General features: G+C 44.5%; 1 non-coding gene across 1 annotated transcript; it reads right to left on the reverse strand.

The window, feature by feature from the left end:
- Positions 1-7,226: 7,226 nt before the first annotated feature.
- On the reverse strand, positions 7,227-7,439 carry LOC122901397. The gene has a single exon (XR_006383473.1). It is a non-coding gene; the product is annotated as a small nucleolar RNA U3 (small nucleolar RNA).
- Between the last annotated feature and the right edge of the window lie 665 nt (positions 7,440-8,104).

The following is an 8,104-nucleotide window of genomic DNA, read 5'->3' on the forward strand; positions in this document are numbered from 1 at the left end:
TGCCAGCAACATCCCAAGCCCTGAGAACACCACCAGGGCTGGCTTCTTCACCAGGCGGGCTCCTTGGGTAGGGACGCGGCGCCCCCTCGTGGCCGCTGGAGAGAGAACTCCCAAGGATCCCGCTTTTGAGGACCGGGCCAAAGGAAACCATCCTTTCTGCTCCCTTAGACTGGGCTCAGAGTTCACAGCAGGGGGTTAGCGGGGTGCCAGGCGACCCCCTCTGCCACCGCCTTCCCTCCCTCCAGCGCGGGGCGTTTCCCCTTGGATGAGATTTCTGCAACAAAGTCGGCCTATGGACGGAAAAAATACAGGTCTGGGAAACAAAGCAAAACAAATACTCCCAAGAGACCAGTACTTGGGCAATTGTATGGCCGTGGATGGAGTGTCCTAGGGTCCTGATTTGCCTTCATCTTGATTGCGACTTGAGGAAGGGCTTTCCTTTTACCAGATTGTTGAAATTCGAAAAGATTGGGGAACAGAGAGGCATTCAACTTTAGTTGTCACCTGAGCTCAGTGTGGCACTGAGCAGAATAATGCTCCCTCCCTAGGCGGTGTCCATGGACACCGCACAGGCTGACTCTCTGAACCCCTGACCTTCTACTCCTGGGTGGGATCTCCATGACAGTTCCAGGAAGCTGCAAGCTGTCTTTTTTGTTTTCAATTTATTTATTTTCAGAAAAACATTATTCATTATTTTTTCACCACACCCAGTGCTCCATGCAAGCCATGCCCTCTATAATACCCACCACCTAGTACCCCAACCTCCCACCCCCCCACCACTTCAAACCCCTCAGATTGTTTTTCAGAGTCCATAGTCTCTCATGGTTCACCTCCCCAGCTGTCTTATCAGTAATACCTTACAATAGGGAAAATCAACCTAATTTGACAATGGCAAAGGCCTCTAGTATCTTGTAGGTCCTCTTAGCCTATGAAAGTTCATTTGAAAACCTCCCTTTCTCCCTATCCCTAATGCCCAAGTGTATAATGAGCCTCGGATCCCAACCCCAGGGCAGCAGCTCTTTCTGCCCAAGGGTCCTGTTCCCATGCTTTAATAAAACCAACATTCTGCACCAGAGACATTGTAAGAATAACATCTTAAGAATTCTTTCTTCATCATTAGCTCCCTACCACACTCCACCAAGCCTCAGCTGTATTCCAAATCTCCATCACCAGGAACTTCTGCACGTGTTCCCTCAGCGGCAAAAGGGACCCTGCAGAGATGCTTATGTTAAGGACGTTGAGATGGGGAGATGATCCTGGATTCTCTAGCAGCCCCCTGGAATAACAAGGGAGTCTTAAAACCGGAAGAGGCAGAGAAGGAGGTCAGAAGGATGCTGTGTGAGGAGGACTCTGCCTGCTGTGGCTGAGCATGGAGGAGGGGCCTCCAGCTGGAACAGGCAAAGAAATACACTGCCTGGTTAACCTAAAAAAAATAGGAAATGCCAGATATTTTACCAGCAAAAATGGGATTTGTTGGGAATAAAAGGGGAAGGTGATCTTGGACAAACCAACATTGGCAAATCCATAGGCAAATCCAGAGAACAAATGGGAGGGACACTCTTCATTTTAGAGAAAAGGGGTCAGTTGGGAAGATTGTTCTAAAAATCCATTGGTGTGAACTGTGAGTCGGGAAAGTGTTGGTGTCTCCCTGGAAGGAAAAGCTAGCATTCCTGACTCTGGCCTGTTTAGTAGAGGCCTATGCCTGTGCAATGTCAAATCCCTGTAAGGTCAGATCAGCACCTCCTCTGGGGCTGCAGTGCCCTAGCAGGTAAGGAGGGCAGAGGAGCTCCCTTGCTAAAACCTCAGGACTGCATTTATGTGCGGTTTCCCTTGACTTATTTCCACCCTCTCCTAGAGCCTCCAGAAGGGAAGGTCCCTGTGGACATCTGGATTTTAGTCCAGTGAGATCCTTGTTGGGACCTTGCACCCTCAGAACTGTAAGGTAAAAAATGTGTGTGAGTGGGATGGATGGGAGCTAGGAATCCCTGCCCCTCCTTTAGCACCAGCTTTGCAGTCCAGGGCTTTGACACAACTGGTGGCTCTCCCTTTCTCCTAGGGAACAGAAGTCATCCCTGGGCTCAATGTTACCCATGAGACACCCTAGAAAGGCTGTGAGACTCCCACACTTCCCATGAGGCCACGTGTCTTCATGCTCATCCTTCCTGGGGAGGACACTGAAAAGAAGAGAAATGAGCAGGGCAGGCTCAGGAGCTCTAAAGAGCCATGCCCACTGGCACAGGAGGGCTCTTCACCACAGACCTCAGGGCAGCATCCTCTCAGCCCCCACACAAGGGGCAGGGGTCTCCTGCCCTCTCCCCCAGTGTCAAGGAAAAACTGTCTTAGAAAAGCTGATGAGATGGCAGCAGTGGAGCAGCAAAAGAAGCTCACCTTCCCCAGGTTCTGCCTCAGCCCCCAGGTGCACCTCCACAGGCTCTGGGACTGAGCCTCAGAGCAGGGTCTGCCACCGCACAGCACTCCCCAGCAGCGGAGGCTGACCCCTCTTGATGGAGGAGAAGGCACTCAGCGCTAAAGACCCTGGGCAAGGCCAGGAAGGAGGCTCCCCCACCGACAACCCCAGGCAGTTAAGGTGCACCTGCCAGACCCCATTCTCCTGCCAGAGATGGTGGGCAGCAGGGAGACTGCCTACAATGGCTAGACGTTCAACCAGGTGGAAATCAAGCTACTACATGGGCGAGGTCTCCATCACCTCCAACCTGGAAAGCGGGACAGCCCTGCATGGGCGTCCTGGGGCCACTCAGTCCTCCTGCTTCATCCTTCTCAAGTAGCCTGTTGGGCCCTATGACCCAGCAATCACACTACTGGGTATTTACCCTAAGATACAAATGTAGTGATCCGAAGGGGCACGCGCACCTGAATGTTTACAGTGGCAATGTCCACAATAGCCAAACTATGGAAAGAACCTAGATGTCTATCAACAGATGAATGGATAAAGAAGAGGTGATATATATGTATATGTGTGTGTGTGTGTGTGTGTGTGTGTGTGTATACACACAATGGAATAATATGCAGCCATCAAAAGAAATGAAATCTTGCCATTTGTGATAACGTGGATGGAATGAGAGGGTATTATGCTGAGCAAAATAAATAAATCAGAGAAAGATAATTATCATGTGATCTCCCTGATATGAGGAATTTGAGAGGCAGTGTGGGGGATTTGGGGGGTAGGGAAGGAAAAAAATGAAACAAGATAGGATCAGGAGGGACACAAACCAGACCCTTTGAGTATGATATAGTGTCCTTCCTCATCTCTTATTATAGTCTTTGGCTTAAAATCTAATTGATCTGATATAAGGATTGCCACTCCTGCTTTCTTCTGATGTCCATTAACATGGTAAATTCTTTTCCACCTCCTCACTTTAAATCTGGAGGTGTCTTCGCGCTTAAAATGAGTTTCTTGGAGGCAACATATAGATGGGTTTTGTTTTTTTATCCATTCTGATACCCTGTGTCTTTTGATTGGGGCATTTAGCCCATTAACATTCAGGGTAACTATTGAGAGATATGAATTTAGTGCCATTGTATTGCCTATAAGGTGACTGTTACTGTATATTGTTTCTGTTCCTTTCTGATCTACCACTTGTAGGCTCTCTCTTTGCTTAGAGGACCCCTTTCAATATTTCCTGTAGGGCTGGTTTGGTGTTTGCAAATTCTTTCAGTTTTTGTTTGTCCTGGAAGCTTTTAATCTCTCCTTCTATTTTTAATGATAGCCTAGCTGGATATAGTATTCTTGGCTGCATGTTTTTCTCATTTAGTGCTCTGAAAATAGCATGCCAACTCTTTCTGGCCTGCTAGGTCTCTGTGGATAAGTCAGCTGCCAATCTAATATTTTTACCATTGTATGTTATAGACTTCTTTTCCTGGGCTGCTTTCAGGATTTTCTCTTTGTCACTAAGACTTGTAAATTTTACTATTAGGTGACGTGGTGTGGGCCTATTCTTATTGATTTTGAGGGGCGTTCTCTGAACCTCCTGAATTTTGATGCTCGTTCCCTTTGCCATATTGGGGAAATTCTCCCCAATAATTCTCTCCAGTATACCTTCTGCTCCCCTCTCTCTTTCTTCTTCTTCTGGAATCCCAATTATTCTAATGTTGTTTCTTCTTATGGTGTCACTTATCTCTCGAATTCTCCCCTCATGGTCCAGTAGCTGTTTGTCCCTCTTTTGCTCAGCTTCTTTATTCTCTGTCATTTGGTCTTCTAGATCACTAATTCTTTCTTCTGCCTCATTTATCCTAGCAGTTAGAGCCTCTATTTTTGATTGAACTTCATTAATAGCTTTTTTGATTTCAACTTGGTTAGATTTTAGTTCTTTTATTTCTCCAGAAAGGGCTTTTATATCTCCCGAGAGGGTTTCTCTAATATCTTCCATGGCTTTTTCAAGCCCGGCTAGAACCTTGAGAATTGTCATTTTGAATTCTAGATCTGACATATTACCAATGTCTGTATTGATTAGGTCCCTAGCCTTCGGTACTGCCTCTTGTTCTTTTTTTTGTGGTGAATTTTTCCGCCTTGTCATTTTGTCCAGATAAGAGTATATGAAGGAGCAAGTAAAATACAAGCAACAACCCCAGGAAAATGTGCTTTAACCAAATCAGAAGAGATCCCAAATCGTGAGGGGGGAGAAAGGGGATAAAAAGAGGTTCAAAAAAAAGAAAAAAGAAAGGGAAAAAAAGGAATTAAAAAAAGAAAACCAATAAAGAAAAGCATGAAAAAGAAGAAATATATATATTAGATAAACTAGTTAAAAAACGTTAAAAATGAAAAGGGTAAAAGTTAAAAAAAATTTTAAATTTAAAAAAAAAATTTTTTTAATTTAAAAAATTTAGCAAAAGAGAAAAAAAATGAAAAAGAAAAAAATTACTTTAACTGCAAGACTAAAAAATCACAGGGAGAAAGCCATGAGTTCCGTACTTTGCTTTCTCCTCCTCCTTTCGCACTCCTTGGTAGGTGAACTTGGTCTTGGCTGGATTTCTTGTTGATCTTCTGGGGGAGGGGCCTGGTGTAGTGATTTTCAAGTGTCTTTGCCCCAGGCGGAATTGCACCGCCCTTACCAGGGGCTGGGTTGAGTAACCCGCTGGGGTTCGCTTTCAGCAGCTTTTGTTCCCTGACCGCTTTCCGTAGAGTTCCGGAGGACGGGAATACAAATGGCGGCCTCCTGGTCTCCAGCCCGGAGGAGCCGAGAGCCTGGGGCCCCACTCCTCAGTGCACCTTCAGAGAACAGCACCCAGTAACTCCCGTCTGCGTGACCTCCGGCCGCACTCCGAGCTCACAGAGACTGCGACCGGTTCAAGGTAAACCCAAGCTGAGAGCTCACTGTCAGCTCTGTCTCTGTAGCCGGCTTCCCCGTTCTAATACCTGTAAGCTCTGCGACACTCAGACACCCCCGATCCTCCTGTGACCCTGTGGGACCTGAGGCCACACTGACCCCGAGTGGGCTTCACCCTGGATTAGCCTCTGGAGCGATGTCCCTCAGCGGATTATTTGACAGATAGAGATCACAAGTAGGCAGAGAGGCAGGCAGAGAGAGAGAGAGGAGGAAGCAGGCTCCCTGCCGAGCAGAGAGCCCGATGCGGGACTCGATCCCAGGACCCTGAGATCATGACCTGAGCCGAAGGCAGCGGCTTAACCCACTAAGCCACCCAGGCACCCAGAACAGACTTTTAAAAGTCCTGATTTTGTGCTCCGTTGCTCCGCCGCTTGCGGGGAGCTGGCCCCTCCCCCCAGGGTCTATCTTCCCGTCGCTTTGGATTCACTTCTCTGCCAGTCCTACCTTTCAGAAAGTGGTTGTTTTTCTGTTTCTAGAATTGCTGTTCTTCTCTTTGATCCTGCTGATGGATTTGTAGGTGTTTGCACTCTTTAGATAAGCTCTCTAGCTGATTTCCTGCTATCTGAAGTAGTCTCAGCCTGCTACTTCTCCGCCATCTTGACTCCTCCCCCTGCATAGCATATTTCTATAGTAATTTTGGAATAGGCAATTTAAGTCTGCCACTTCATCTTTTAACATTGTTTTGATACTTCAGGAACACTTGCATTTCCATATACATGTTTGGATCAGCTTATAAATGCTTACTAAAATTTCTGCTGGAATATTGATTGGCATTGTGCGAGATCTGTTGATCATTGTGGGAAGAATTGACATCTAAATCATAATGAGTCTCCCAATCCACAACATATTTTATCTTTCCGTGTATTTAGTTCTTTAATTTCTCAAAGTAGTGCTCTGTAGTTTTCAGTGTAATGTTCTGACACGTTTTGTGTCTGATAAGACAATGCAATAAGAGAATTGGTGAAAAGACTTGAAGAAGGAATACTTCACAAAAGAAGATATCTAAATGGCCAGAAGCACTTGTAAGATGCTCCCACCTCCTCCACTTAAAGAATAGAGTTGAACAAAAATCAAAATGGCTTCAATAATATCTCCAGGAGGCTCAGTTTTAAATTAAGTAACCTTTTCTTCTCTTCTGCCAATCTCTCCTCCTTCCTTCTGAGCCTTCTGTTTCAGAAACTTGGTCCAACCTAAAGACATGATGGGGGAGGCCAGAAATTGACACACAACTTCTGTGGAAGCTGGGTAGATCCTGTATTTCCACATAACCACTCTCCCCATCCCTTCTTCTGGGTTCAGGGGGCTTCCAGTTTTTGAGGACCTTAGCCTGCTGTAGCTTCCTTTGCCCTGGAAAGCTATTGTTCCTCATTACTGCAAACTCTGTCTTCATCTTATATTGTGGCTCTGAAGCACAGAGGTCAGTTTTGGACAGCATGCTCAGGCATCAGGAAGATCAATTAATACTGCAGTGAGTTACCATTACACCTCCATCCCTGAGCCTAAAATTACAAAGACTGAAAACATATGTGGTAAGGATGAAAGGAACTGGACATTTCTTACACTTTTGGGAATGAAAAATGGTCCAACCCCTGAGAAATGCTGAGCCAAGGGTAAACATGTACCAGCCATGTGAACAGCCATTCCTCTCCTAGATGTTCAGATAGTATGTCCATACAACACCCTGTACATGAGTATTCATCACAGCTTTCTTCACAATGGCTACACCCTGGAAACTACATAGATGTCCATCAGTAGCTGAATGTACAGACAGAATATATCCATATAGAGGAATACTACTTAGCAAGAAAAATAAAATGTACATCTATGAAAATGCAATTTCATTGTACTGTTTGTCTTTTTTAATTTTTATTTTGTTGGGAAAGCACTCAGACCATGTCTCTCTCTCTTACTCCTCCAAAGTAGGTGGAGAACAGTCACTGATGGCAGTTGGCAGTTGTGGAAACAATGGCTAAAGCCAGTTTCATGTTCACAAGAGAACCCTGGGCCTCCTCCTCATGGTTTTGGGTACTGCACACGTTCAGAGCAACTTCTCTAGTAACAAGCTATAGAAATGATCCCTGAAAGTATACTCTTAATTTTACATTTTAAAGTGATCAGTCTACTGTACCTTAATTATACCTCTATAACTTTCATGGATTAATTACTCTATTTCTCCATACTACCAGTGAGCATTTAGAAAATAACATTTTTTAAAAAGGAAATGAAATTCAACAAACAGAACAGAGATTCATTTCCACCAGCATTAAGTGCATAAGAACACATATTTAAAAAGACCCCTGGAAACTATTGCTTGGATAAATTAAAGGCAATCTAAATAAATAGAGCAACATCTATCTCATTCATAGATTAGAAGACTGCATTGTTGGAATATCAGATCAGTTTGACTCTGACTCACATGGGAGAAGACACTTTGGGAGCAAATTTACAAGTTAATTCTAAAATGTATATGGAAATCAAAGTACTTAAAATAGCAAGACGACCTTGAAGACTTAAATTAGAGAAATGTACTAAATTTCAAAGCTCATCATATAGCCATGATAATTAAAGCACTACAGTATGGTGTAAGAAAACACAGTGTAAATATATGAATACAAGAGAGTAGAGTAAAAAATGTCCCCATACACATATACAATTTTTTAACTTTTTTTTTAATTGTTTTTAAGTAATCTCTACATCCAACTTGGGGCTCAAACCCACAACTCTGAGATCAAATGTTTCTTGCTCCACCTATTGAGCCA

Source organism: Neovison vison, chromosome 2 (assembly GCF_020171115.1).
Source record: "Neovison vison isolate M4711 chromosome 2, ASM_NN_V1, whole genome shotgun sequence".
Taxonomy (NCBI): domain Eukaryota; kingdom Metazoa; phylum Chordata; class Mammalia; order Carnivora; family Mustelidae; genus Neogale; species Neogale vison.